This window comes from Apteryx mantelli, unplaced genomic scaffold, assembly GCF_036417845.1.
Source record: "Apteryx mantelli isolate bAptMan1 unplaced genomic scaffold, bAptMan1.hap1 HAP1_SCAFFOLD_20, whole genome shotgun sequence".
Taxonomy (NCBI): Eukaryota; Metazoa; Chordata; class Aves; order Apterygiformes; family Apterygidae; genus Apteryx; species Apteryx mantelli.
Genome location: NW_027118553.1, coordinates 6,541,091 through 6,548,978, shown reverse-complemented (window position 1 = coordinate 6,548,978; position 7,888 = coordinate 6,541,091).

The window sequence follows — 7,888 nt, the reverse complement described above, 5'->3', positions numbered from 1 at the left end:
CCACTACACCGATTTCCATCAGCAGACTTCAGTAGGAGTACATCCTCCACTTTCTAGACTTCTGGGAGTTGGCGTTGAAGGAAGGTGTTTACAAGATGAAGCAGGTTACTCTTCTGATGATGATGTTTTCCTGAATACAGAAACACAAATCTTAACCGGATGTGCTTATCCCGCATCATCCTTTTCTGCAGAGATGCTGCCCAGCTGGGCACTGCCCAGCCTGTTTCACTGCAGGGTGTTGGTCTGCCCCGGGGGCAGGACCTGGCGTTTGATTTTTGAATTTAATAAAGTTCATGGCAACCCATTCCCCCCATCTGCTGAGGTCCATCTGGATGGCAGCCCTCGAGCTTATGATAGTTCTCTTGGTGAGGTGCCATCTGCAAATATGATGAGAGTTGTGTTCTCCAGGTCACTGATGAATGTCTTAGACAGGACAGGTCCCAGTACAGACCCCTGTGTGCTCCACCTGTCACTGGCTTCCAGGTAAAGCACCACTCAGTCACAAAAAAACTCTAAGCTCAATCATCCAACCAGCTTTTAACCCATCTGGTTGTCTGCCCAGCCTATCATAATGCCCTATTTGTATACAAGAATATTCTTGGAGACAGCGTCAAACTCCTTGATAAAATCATCGTAAATGACACCTACTCTCCTCTCCTCACCAAGTACAGATCTTTTATCACAGAAGGCAATCAGGTGGTCAGGAATCATTTCTCTGCACTAAATCCATGCTGGCTTCTTCTCCTTCATGTGCCCAGAAATGTGATGCAAGACGATTCACTCCATGAAACACTCCTCACCAAAGTGAGGCTGAACAGCCTGCAGCCCCCTGCGTTGTCCTTGTGGCCTTTTCTGATGATGGGCACAACATACCCCTTCTCCTGCTCATTGGGACCTCCCCTGATCTCCACAACCTTTCAAAGATGATAGAGACTAGCCTTGTTGTGAGAGCGGCCAGCCCTCTCAATGTCCTCAGGTGCAGCCCATCCAGTCCCAGAGACGTGTATGGGTTGAGTTCTTGCAAGTCATCCCTCACTCAGTCATCACCCAGCATTGGTTGCTTTTTTTCCCCCTCTGGACTCCTGACCAGGCACAACAGCCTAGGAGACCTTCTTGGTGAAGACTGAAGCCAAGAAGGCCTTGAGCTCCTCACACCTATCTACATCTGCTGTTAATAGATTCCTTGCCTGATCCAGCAGTGAGCCAACATTTTCCTTTTTACTCTTTTCCTATAACTGAAGCTGTAGCAGCTCTTCTTCCTGCTCTTGATGTTCCCTGCAATGGGCAATCCTAGGGGAGCTTTGGCTTCCCTAACACCATCCCTTCTCGCTGGACAATATTTCTAAATACCATCTTGCAGGCTCGCCTTCCTTCTGCTTCCTTACTGCCTTGGAGCTCAGTCCTGAGTTCCCAGTATAGCCAAGCCGATCCCCCAAGATGTCTGCTAGTTTTACTGAGAATCACTATGGACTATTTTTGTGCTTGCTGGGTGCTGTCCTCAAAGACCTGCTGGCTTTCCTGAACTGCTGGGCCCTTCAGAACTGCCTCCCATGGGATCCCCCACCAGTCCCCTCAACAGGCCCAAGTCTGCCCCTCTGAAGTCCAGGGTCTGTGCTCCTCTACTGTCCTTCCTCACTCCACTCAGGAGCTGGAACTCTACTTTTTCTTCATCACTGGAGGCAAGGCAGACACTGACTGTACCATCCCTGATCAGTTCCTCCCTGTCTGAAGTTTTCAGAGACAAAGAAGCATCACAAATTGTGCATTTGTGCTCAGAAGCTGTCCCTGATGCCCTCCAGAAACCTCCTGGCCTGCTTGCACTCTGCTGTTTGGCCTTCCAGTTCATGTCAGGGGGATTAAAGTCCCCCCAATAAGAACCAGGGCCTGTGATCCACAGACTTTCTCACACTGCTTAAAGGAAACTGCGTCCACCTCCTCTGTACCTCCCATTGCGATGCCACCCTTGTCACCCACAAGCTCTCACCCAAAGCCTTGCCTCTCCCATGGAAGAGCTCCACATATCTGAGCTGTCCCTTCACACAAGGGGCATCCCCTTTCCTGATCTTCCCTGTTGGTCTCTCCTGAACAGTTTGTACCCTACCATGAGAGCTCTCCTATCGTGCAAGTGATCCCACCACATCTCAGTACTCTAGCAATGTTCAGTCAGATTGACCATGGTGCAACCTGTTACCAGGAGCCAAGGACACTGTGTGTGCAATAGCCCCACTTCAGAGCAGAGCAGAGCAGAGCCATGCTGGTATACAAAGCAGGTGGCAATGTCATGGTGAAAGGAGGTTCCCACTAAGAGAGCAAAGCCTGCAGGGCCCAAGGCCAGGGAGAAACAAAACTGGGATGAGCAGGAATGGCAGGAAAGAGGTTTGCTGCCTGAGTTGACTCTGCAGCACCTTGGGGCCTGTGACAGAGGTGAACCAATGTCCAGGCACAATAAGGTGCCACTGAAGAAGTCCCTGGCCTGGACAGCCTGTGATCCAGTGACCCTGTGGACCTCATTAGCACAGTCCCTGTTTATGTCATCTGAGGGCAAAAAGAGGGTCAGGGAGAAAAGAACTAGAAGGTCTTAAGAGCACAGGGACATGAATGGAGACCTTGGTGTGATGTGCCTCCCGTTTATGGAGCACTCTTGGACGTGGGCAGTACAGACTGTGCCCGAAGGCTGAAGTAGGATTCATTTGTTTGGGCACAGGGAGGAAACACAAGATGCCCTGGGGCACTTGCCCAGCACCACTCCAAAAGGACATGGCTTTCCTGTAGGGGCCATACTGTATGTGCTAGAAACATGCAGTTGTGCTGGACACCCCAGACATCTGACATGGCCCTGCCAGCCTTTTTTTATGTCATTACACGCAGTGTCTGCACTGGATTACATTAGGATTTTGCACTGTAGGGATCTGCTTGTGTCACAGCTTCACAGTGAGTGGTACTCCAGCAGTATTAGGCGTCTGGGGTCATTTGAGATGGCCAAGGAAATTGCCCACCTGGCCCCCACCGCATGCTCCAGAAGGATGTGGGTCTCCCAGTCACTCCATCAGAGCAAGCAGACACTGGCACATGTCTTGGACCACCTCTGTCTCCTCAACTGTCCCCAGGTGTTTGTGTGGGAGCAACTGACTCCCACCTTCCATCTCAGGTGATTATAACATGAGCTTAGACAGGGATCTCACATGCAGACATCTGTTTTGTGTATACTTTGGCTTGGGCAAGGAGAATCCCACCTCCTGCTTTTTTTGGTGGAGTTCATGGGAGAGAGCTGAATCCCACTGCATCCCAGGGGCTTCTAAATGGGCATGAGATGCCCAGATTGACTCATCTGAATTAAAACCTGAACCATGGGTCGGGTAGCTTCCTGCCTAGTTAGGAGTGAGACATTTCCACTTCTTGCAGATAACCATGCTGTGATGAGACAAATTGTAATGCTGGAATCAGTTTCCCTTCAATGTTGAGGAGGAGACCAATGGTGATGATTTTAGTGTACTTCAGGAACATTTCCCAGGAGGAGGGAGCACAAGGGACAGAGGAAGTCAGGACTTCAGCTGGGCCCCTGCTCCTGGGCAGGGCCAGGCTCCTGCAATGGAAGGAGCTGATGGCAACCTGGCAGCACTGCTGAGAGACAGCTGTGTGCAGGAGCAGCTCCTCTGCAAAGAGCAGCAGGGCTGCAGGCTCTGCCTGCTGCTGCTGACATGAGATGAGAGAAGGCAGAGAGAAGTGAAAGGCAGTGTGGAGTGGGAGGAGAGAGGAGAGCTCCTTGTGGGAGGAATCTTCACAGCTCCTGACACAGTAAATCTCTGGCTGCAGGGCAATGCTACTGAGGTTCCTGGAGGGATCTTCTAAACCCATCCCATCCTACAACTGATAGATTCAGTCATGAATTCAGTGACCTCTGGTCTGTGAGAATCTTCATCAAACCCCTTCAACCCCACCTCAGCCTACAGACAGCACCAGCAGCACCTTGACTGCTTTGTAAGAGTTTTTCTGACCTGCTCCTTAGGACCTGTGAGAACAGAGACACCTGTGCCCAGTGCCCTGTCCTGGGTGGTTTCTATAGGGCAGAATGGAGCCCACAGAGGGTGGGATGGGGTCTGTGAGCAGTGGCAAGGAAAAGATGTTGGGACAGAGTAAGGGCTGGCAGCAGGGACAGTGCCGGGTGGCAGAGATGGGCAGGGAATGAGAGGGAACTGCAAACAGAATCGTCCTGGGAGAAAGGATTTGAGCAAGTCTTGCTCAGTCCCTCCAATGCAGACAGCTTCTTCCGAGCAAGCCCCCCCATGTCTCTTCTGTGACCCAGCAGAGCCTCCGCCCTGACAGCCATGGAGTCCAGGGGCTGAGAATGACTGCCCTGCGTTGTCACCATCTGTGAGGCAGCATGCCCAGCTGGGTAAGGTGAGGGCTTTCCTGAGTGCCCGTCTGCCTCTCTCTCCTTCCCTCCCTTGGCAGCAGGACCATGGGGTTGCTCCTTGTTTCCCCTCCTCTCCATACTGCTCCTATTCTCTCAGGCTCCCTGGGGTTCAGGGTTTTCAGCTGCAGTTCAGACATGGATATTGCAAGTTGTGTATGAGAGGGGTCTGCATGGGAATGAGATTCCCCAGCCCCCTTCTAATCTGTGGAGCTCCAGAAAATGCAGTCTGTGGGGCTCAGAAATGAGCTGGCTCTCCCTTAAGGAGATCCCATCCTCAGACCTAACGGGCCTTTGACTGTTTCCCTGTGGTGTCCTGCCAGGCTGCGAGCTGCCCTCCAGAAAGGCACTGCTGCCTCATAGCACCTCTGTGATATCTGAGAGACAAATGAAGAAGTTGCAGAGATGCTGAGAGTATGGAGATGGTGTTGGGAAACTGTAAATGGGCATCTGAAAAGAGCCCTGTGTGTCCTTGGCTAGAAGAGGAGTGTGGAGACCTCCCTCTGGTGCCCTGAGAAAGGGAGAGATGCTTGGAGAGCTGCTGTTTTGATGCCCCTGGACTCCTCTGCTCTCAGAAGGGTCTGGTTTCTTTTTGGGGCAACATATGAGAGTGATCATCCCCCAGCTCCAAGAGGTGCGAGCAAAGGACAGCTGGGAACAAGGCTAATAGACAGACAAGCTGTCCTCACTCTGCACCAAGCGACAGGGAATCCATTTTTCTCAGGATTCACAGTAGAAATGCTGAGAATTTTTGGCTTTGAAGATCACGCCTCAGGGGTGACAGGGGCATCTCAAAGAAAATAAACACTATTAAAAAATCCCCCAAATTCTGTTCCTCAACCCTCATTCTTTAGAAGTGGTGGTGCAGATGCTGAAAAGCCCTTCCACATGCCCAGTGGATTTCACCTGACAGGAACTGTGACTGTCAGAGCTAGTCACCCCCATTCCCACATATCCCACCACTATACAGCCGAACTGACTCCTCTGGAGCTCATGGGCAGAAGCCCCTGCTCCTCATAACACACTCTGCCAGTGCGAAGTGGAGCTCCAGCAAGGGACCTGCGCACAGATCCTCTCCGTAAAGAGAGAGACAATGTGGGGGCTTGTATGAGAACTGCAACAGTAAGAGGGGGGTTCTTTGCTTGAAAAGTCTCTCCTAATTTCTCAATGTCTTCTCTTCTTTGGACAGTCCCTCATGCCTAGAGATAGCAAAATGTCTAACAGCAGCTCCTTCAATGAGTTCCTCCTCCTGGCATTTGCAGACACGCGGGAGCTGCAGCTCTTGCACTTCTCACTCTTCCTGGGCATCTACCTGGCTGCCCTCCTGGGCAACGGCCTCATCATTACAGCTGTAGCCTGTGACCATCACCTCCACACCCCCATGTACTTCTTCCTCCTCAACCGCTCCCTCCTCGACCTTGGCTGCATCTCCACCACTGTGCCCAAAAATATGGCCAACTCCCTCTGGAACACCAGGGCCATTTCCTACTCAGGATGTGCTGCACAGGTCTTCCTGGTTATCTTCTTCTTTGGCGGAGAGTACTCTCTTCTCACAGTCATGGCCTATGACCGCTTTGTTGCCGTCTGTAGACCCCTGCACTACGGGACCATCATGAGCAGCAGAGCTTGTGCCAAAATGGCAGCAGCTGCCTGGGCCAGTGGTTTTCTCACTGCTGTGCTGGACACTGCTAACACATTTTCACTACCACTCTGCCAAGGCAATGCTGTGGCCCAGTTCTTCTGTGAAATTCCCCAGATCCTCAAGCTCTCCTGCTCAGACTCCTACCTCAGGGAAGTTGGGCTTACTGTGGTTATTTCCTGTTTAATGTTTGGGTGTTTCCTTTTCATTGTGCTGTCCTACGTGCAGATCTTCACTGCTGTGCTGAGGATCCCCTCTGAGCAGGGCAGGCACAAAGCCTTTTCCATGTGCCTGCCTCACCTGGCTGTGGTCTCCCTGTTCGTCAGCACTGCATTTTTTGCCTACCTGAAGCCCCCCTCCATCTCTTCCTCAGCTCTGGATGTGGTAGTGACTGTTCTGTACTCAGTTGTGCCTCCAGCAGTGAACCCCCTCATCTACAGCATGAGGAACAAGGAGCTCAAAGATGCCCTGAGGAAAGTGATTTCATGGACATTTTTCAGCAGTGGTAAAATTACCTTTGCTCTACACAAATGACTCCCCCTGTGTCCCATACCAGGACTGAGTTTTTTCTTCACTTTATTTTTATGACTTTTATTAGTAGTAGTATTTGTTATCACGTTGCTACACAAATGGTTGGGTTCTTTGTGCTTTTACTGAGGCTGTCTCTCACCTGGTATGCACATTAAATTGTTTCAAACACTGGGTCAGAGCTGACTCCCTCATAGTATCTCTGCAATAAAGAAGATTCTACCTGGTGCAGAGTCTGAATGCTGGGCTTCCTTCAAAGCTGTTGGCAAGAATAGGCCCAAGGAATTGCACCCCAGAAGCACCTGCTGCACAGGATTCTCCATGCGTTCAGGAGCAAAAAGCTCATAATAGTGCAATGATCTCTTAGAGACCAAGGGCTGGGTTTAGGACTCACCCGTCAGTGTCCAGTGACAGTGGAGGAGATGAATGGTCATGGATTTAAATACCAAGAACTGTTCCACATGTTAAAGCACAGTGTCAGATACCCGTCCTTCTGGCAGGGAAGCTGGAGCTGCCAGGAGAGGTCTGGGAATCTCCTGGGACAGTGTGTGCCTGGGGTGGGAAATGAGTGGAGCCTCATAAAGTGAGACGTCCTTGAAAGTGGAGTCACCTGAAGGTAAAACCCTAAAGCCAGGGATCCGTGGGCAAAGGAGGACTCTTCAATCCCAGCAGAGGCAGTGGGGACCCACGTGGCATGGGGAAGGGACACTGGAGAGCAATTCATGTTGTCAGTGTGATACTAGGGGCAAGATGCAGAGGCACACCTGGACTCAACTAGCACCCTTGGAAATGCTCCCTAGTCCCTCCAAGCACCTGTCACATGCGCAGTCCCTGGAGGGATTAGAGGCCATAATCCCCATTTGGTTGGGTCTGCTTCCCACCCTGACCAGCACGGCCAGTGCAGAGTGACCCTCTGGCCCTGTGGCCCCACAGCCCGCTCACTCTGCAGAGCAGCACCATCAGCTCAGGGCCCTGCGGCAGAAGAGGGGAGAGGGTGTGGGAATGGCCAATGAGATCAGAGGAGGGATTGGGAGAGATGAGAAGGAAGTGAAACTGGGCTTGAAATTGCCGACCTTTAATCCAAGACGATGTTCAGAGTTTGGGCACACTGAAGTGAGCTCCCAGTGCAGAGCCAGAAGTCCTTGCTCTGCTGGCCCTCCACATGGCCTGGGAAGTGCCTGAAGAAGGATTAACGCTCCCCACCCTCCCAGCTCCTTGGGCCATCATCCCTCCTGACAGGTGGCACCAAAAAGAAGGCTGGGAGCCCTTGTGGGAGCTTGTGTTGAAGGAAGCAGAACCCAGGAGCCATA